Below are 6,511 nucleotides of genomic sequence, written 5' to 3' on the forward strand. Positions count from 1 at the left end.
TTGCAAGGCAATGGGATTAAGTGACTTGTCAAGGTCACACAATTAAGTAAGTATTAAGTGTCTGGGACTGGATTTGAACTCAGGTCTTCCTGACTCCAGGGTCGGTGTGCTATACACTGTGCCACCTAGCTGCCCCCTTTATCTTCTCTTAAAAAGACAAAACTCAGAATAGAGCATCATAAACATGTTATTTGCTCAGGATTTATCCATAATAACCAAGGCAATGATAAAATTGCTGGGGGGGGGAATGATGATAGAGGAATTAGGACTGGACTTAGAGCATAAATAAATGATAAATTTGGATCCTTAAAGAAAAGCATCAGTGCCCATAAGCCCCAGTAACAATTCTCTCCACATCCCAATATCCTTTAGGGGCTTATAGCTAAAGAAACTGAGACCTATTAGAGTCCCTACTTGAAACCATCACTGGAACTGAGTTTACCATGTATTTTCCTGAATCTATGCCCAGTGTTGCTATATCTAGTTCCATTCTAAATTTTCTCGTCATATATTCTCTCAAAAATATTTTACCAAGAAATGGTCTTTCAGACACAGACTAATAAGCACACTCAAAGAAAATCAATCCTCTGGGACCATAATGGGAAGCAGCATCATTATGGTATCTGGTACAAATTTCTTATAGAAAAGGGTAATAATGGAGCAGAGAGAAGTCTTACCACTTGCAGTTGGCTGCATAATGGTCATAAGATATGACAGACTAGAGAAAAATTTCTGAGGACCCTAAGGAAGATTACAAAAAAATAATTGGGTTACACATATGTTATAGGTCACTGTACAGTCTTTAGTTGATATATTGTACAGGAATTTGAGAATACAGACAGTTGTAAATGAAGTTTTAAGAAGGAGGATTGGAGTGGGGAAGACTTTCTGTAGAAGGTTAAATCATCAATTGCTTTGGGAATTAGCTTGTTGGCATTTGGCTCTGTCCACTGTGCCACCTGGCCATACCTACTGTTATTATTTTTTTATTTTAATTTTATTTTTTTCTCTCCCCTTTACTTTATCATTCATGCAGGTCTATATTTTTGGGGGGAGAGGGTATCATATTTACTCTTAAACAAGAATATTTTAGTAATGTATAAAAACATTATTTGTATAAAATAAGAAAAAATAGAAAAGGTGGACAAATGAAGGGAATGGAATGCATTTTTGCAGCATGATGCTAAAAGAAGACAAGGTGATATATGGGGACATTAATTATTCAAGGAGGAATAATGATCTAGAAAGGAGTTACCCACAGCCATGGAGAAAGCCCACTTGTTCCCACTACACCTCACCCAGATGAGGATATCCAAAGGCAGGGACAATGACCCATTTACCCTAAACTAATTCATTCTAAATAAACTTCTACTCAGAAGGCATCTCTCCACTTCCAATTAGGCTTCCCAATAACTCAGGTGATTTTCTTGCCACTTTCATTCCAATTTTCATTGGAACAAAGAAAATTACTCAACCCCTAGAAAACTCTGAGAAAACTCGATTGTAAATGTTTGCCCCTTATACCCTTTCTTTTCCTCATTTCTATTTGTCATATTAATTCAGTTGTGAATCAGTTTTTCTGAAAGTTTCTCTCTTACATTAGCTCATTAGCTGCATCAGTGTTCTCTGTTCTTTTTATCTGTGAGACATTTCAAGGAATCTATGGGAAAATCTTGCTTAAGAAAAATTCAAAATTAGAGTAGGTTATCATTAGAGTTTTCAGAGGGTTTCATTTCACTCTCCATTTGAGCACACAATTCCTTCCCCTAGTTCCTAATTCTCCATCCCTTCTCCTGCCTAGGATCTGGCATTGAACTCCTTTTTGTCCAATAACATAAGAGAAGACCTAATAAAGAAATCCACAATATGTAATTAATAGCCAATAATGCCCCCTTAAAAAGATTAGATTAACTTTAAGAAGAAGAGCTTTTATTATTTGGAAGTGACATTACAGTTTATGGATGTGGAGGCGGCATACTCATTAAGTATACACTGAAGATTTCTATCTGCTTAGTTTTTGTAAAAAAGTCAACCTGCATAAGGAATATTGGCTAATTGATTATTTCTTTCTTGATATTACTTTTCTTATCTTTTTAGGTAAAAGTGTGTTAAGGGGCAGTTTCATGGCACAGTGGATAGAGTGCCAGACCAAGAGTCAGGAGATTCATGTTCCAAAATTCATATCTAGCCACAGACAATTAGTAGCTTTGTGATCCTGGGCAAGTCATTTTACCTTGTTTGTCTCATTTGTAAATGATTTGGAGAAGGAAATGGCAAGTTACTTTATCAAGAAAACACCAAATGAACTAATGAAGACTCTGAAATGATAGCAACAGTTTGTTAAATTATTTCTTTGTACAGTAATAAGAGACATTTTTAAGAGAGAAGCATAACCACAGAAAATGTAACCTTTCTGCTTTTTAATTTTGTAGTGCAGAGAGACTAGGGCGTTTTCTGTCTGCAAAGGACCTGGATATTGGAAAGTGAAACCTAGAATTTTCTCTTTTCCTACTTAGATGTGGCAGCTTGTGTGTTGTGAAAGGTTCATGATGGGGTTCCCCCTGAATTTCATGAGCAGAATTTCTGATTTCTGCATATTCAAGCTTCATTTCATATAGGAACAGGTCATTTGCTCCATTACAGTAGAGCACTGCAATGAGACATAACCATAATTAAGCATCACCTTTTGTCAGTAACATTTGCATTTTTTGTAGATGTCTTCTCTATCTGCTCACTCTATTCCTATGATTCTAAGGTTAAAGGACAATCATTCCAACTTTCTTTGAGCATGATCTGGTATCAATTGTTTCTCACTAATTACTAGTTAATTCTGTTCATGAATTCTAAACAGAAATGATTACCATCTGCCTTCAATTTACTTCCCTGTTCCTCTGGATTAGGCTTCCATAGAACTCAATTAGTTGTAGTAATGGACTTTGATTGGTTGTTGTAAAATGTTATCCACAAAAACCCCTAAGGGAAATTCCTTCTTAAACTTGAGAAATGCAGCTTCTTTAACCCAGTCCAGATTATATATGCCCACTTCACACATTTCAGAATCCAGGGTTCCAGATATCATCAAAAGAATGGAACAATAATTTTGGTTTCCCAGATACATGGTAATTGAAGAAGCAATTTCTCTTATGTGTAGGTTTTGTAGGGAAGATTCCACATAGATTGACTTATGGAGTCAGAATTTTGACCTAGTAGAAACTTGTCTCTGAGTTTGTTTTCCTGACTGTTCTGCAATCTCCTTCCTTTGACCCTTAGGATTAACTATGCCACCTTAAAAAATTTTTTTCTCTTCTGGGAAGCATTACCCTTCCTTCTTCCATCAACAATCCTCTCAGAGTCCTGGTTTCAAACTCTTGTATGATGTTAAGGATCTCTTACACTTCTAGGGTTTGGAAAAATAACCACTTTGTGTCTCAGTTCTTAGGGTTGTTTTCATTCTCATAAGAAAACTTATTCATGCAATGGAAATAACTTAGAGGAAGTTTAACAAAATGAACAGCATATGGGGTGGCTAGGTAGCGTAGTGGATAAAGCACTGGCCCTGGAGTCAGGAGTACCTGGGTTCAAATCTGGTCTCAAACACTTAATAATTACCTAGCTGTGTGGCCTTGGGCAAGCCACTTAACCCCATTTGCCTTGCAAAAAACCTAAAGAAAAACAAAACAAAACAAAATAAACAGCATATAGTAAAAGGGAAAACTCCTTGCACTCCTAAAATCACGTAAGTATCACCTCAAAGGGCAGAAGTCAATGGATGTGAATCAGGAGAAAAAGAATATCTCAGATACAGATGTTGTATTTCATTCCAGATCATTCATAGAAGTTTTTAAAATAGATTTTTGTAAAGGGTAGTAGCCCCACCCATTCTACCACAGCTGCCAAAAAAGGACAAGAAAACTTTTTGTTACTTACTTTTATAACTAGCCTTATGTCTCAGTGTAACCATGATCTAGCTTGATACAAGGCAAATCTCCACAGTGCTAGTTTAAAGAAAACATGTTTATATACTTCTGGCTATGTTTTTTTCCTATAAATCCACACTCACAGATTCACAGGAAAACTGGGTAAGGGTCAGAGTTCTCCTAGGTTGCTGTCTCTTGAAACTCTCAAGGGTATTTACCTAATTCTCTTTTTAGTATATTGAAAATGCTATTGAATCAAAAATTCTCTCCCAAATCAAAAATTTTAAATATTTCCATGAGTTCTACATAGTGAAAAAGAAGATAAGACTATGGTCGATGGAAGGGGACTTCAGGAACTGTCTTGGTTTTGACAGAAAATCTCACATATCTGGAAAGGGGGGCAGATTTCCTTTCAAGTTACATGCTAAAACCAGAGGATATTTGTTTTGTCTGTTCCATCTGCCATAGATGCATGGAGATCAATGAAGCTCACAAACAAAAGGGTCCTTGGGGACCCAAGTTCAAAAGTCACTAATGAATCTCCCATCTAATTAACCTTGGCAAAATTACTTTAAATAGACATCTCTGTTACTGGTCCCCACAGAGACCTGAAGATGTAATAACTGCATCAGATTGTCAAAGTGCAAAGCATCCAGATCATGTGATCTCATTGCTCTTTCCCACATTATCTAAGGAATTGTTGGCTATGGCTATTGAGGTTTCCCAGGGGACAAGCCATATTTGGAATAAATCTCTATTAACTCTTTGTCTATGTGTTCCTGAAATTTATACCACTTTTTTCCTGATATAGTTAGATTGTGGTCCAATATTAAGATGGAGCTATAGGTATCTACTTTCCAAGTTATTCCCTCTCTTCAGATTAATAAAAGAGAAGTCTCAAACCCTTTCTTTTAGGACTCCCCCCCAGAAGGGGGGGGGGGGTCTGCACTCCAAAATTAAAGGCAGAAAGGTTACATTTTCTGTGTTTATGCTTCTCTCTTAAAAATGTCTCTTATTACTGTGCAAAGAAATAATTTAACAAACTGTTGCTATTTGATTATTTCAGAGTCTTCATTACTTCATTTGATGTTTTCTTGATAAAGTAACTTGCCATTTCCTAATCCAAATCATTTACAAATGAGACAAACAAGGTAAAATGACTTGCCTGGGATCACAAAGCTACTAACTGTCTGTTGCTAGATATGAATTTTGGAACATGAATCTCCTGACTCTTGGTCTGGCAATCTATCCACTGCCCCTTAATATCAAGAAAGAAATTTCTGTACTGCCAGAACTCCACACCCTCACACTTGGATTCAGCTTCTTTTTCTCTCATCTTCACTATGAAGATTATATCTATGGATGTCCACTTAATTTTAGTCATATCTAGAATCATCCTCCATTATAAAACCTTAAACGATTAAGAATTGGGCTACAAGCCAGTTTACCCTGTGATTCATGCCACTACTCCTAGTCAGTCATTCCAAACCCATAAACTTTGCTTCACTGCACCAAAGGGTTAGTTTCCTGACATGCCTTTAGTGATTGATGTCAAAAGAATATTAATTTAGGTTCAGGTTTCATTAGAATCTAATAGCTACAGAAAGCTCCATAATATTTATAACTATTCCTATACAACTTTCAACAAGGGCATCTTCAGTGTCTGTCCAGTACCACCAAAAATCACATAGACTTAAGTTCTACTTCCTGCCAGAAGCCTTCCTCAGATACCACTGCTCTCACTGATCAATTCCCTTTCTGTACTCAGAAGACTTATTATTCTTAAAACTGTTGATTCAGAGGTGCCCTCCTCAAAGAAAGTTCTAGGTATACTTCAAATTACTTTTCAGTTCTCTGGCTAATTGCTCTTATCTAAATAATCTGGGAACTTCCATAGTTACTCCTCTTGTGTTACAGTCATTAACCTTACTTAAAAATTTACTAAAGTAAGAAAGCATCAGTTCAGTACTTAAAAGCCCATAGATTCAACAACCTCCACTCAGGAACTAGTATCTTTATTAATTGAGTCAAATATCACTTATTAAGGTTTACAAAAATGGCACAAGTAAGCAATCTACTCACCATCAATTAATATTGTAGTCAATTAACAATATTGTCCTCAGTATGGTTCCAAATATGAAGGAATTAGAAGTATTCAGTCAAATTGTTGATCCCTTCTCTAAATTCCCTGGGTGTTTATCTGTTGCTTTTTTTTTTGGTCACATTTTAGCATCTCAGTAGAGGATGCTAGTCATGATTTCAACTGTGTTTCCTTGCCAAAGTTCTGCATTGGTATGCTTCCAATATATACTCCTACTGTAATTCTTCTCTAATCCCAGAAAATTTTAGTCATTCTTTTTTTTTTAGAATACCAACTTTATTTCTACCAAAGCCCTGGAAATTTACATTGTGAGTTAGAAAAACAAAGCTATGTTTCTAAAGTTTTTTCTTGTAGTGTGACTGAAGTCTTTGGCTTCATCACAAGTCTTCCAAGTATCTATCTATCTATCTATCTATCTATCTATCTATCTATCTATCTATCTATACATATACATATATGTGTGGATATATATGTATATATATATGAACCCATA

The sequence above is a fragment of the Macrotis lagotis genome, chromosome 2 (assembly GCF_037893015.1).
Source record: "Macrotis lagotis isolate mMagLag1 chromosome 2, bilby.v1.9.chrom.fasta, whole genome shotgun sequence".
Taxonomy (NCBI): Eukaryota; Metazoa; Chordata; class Mammalia; order Peramelemorphia; family Peramelidae; genus Macrotis; species Macrotis lagotis.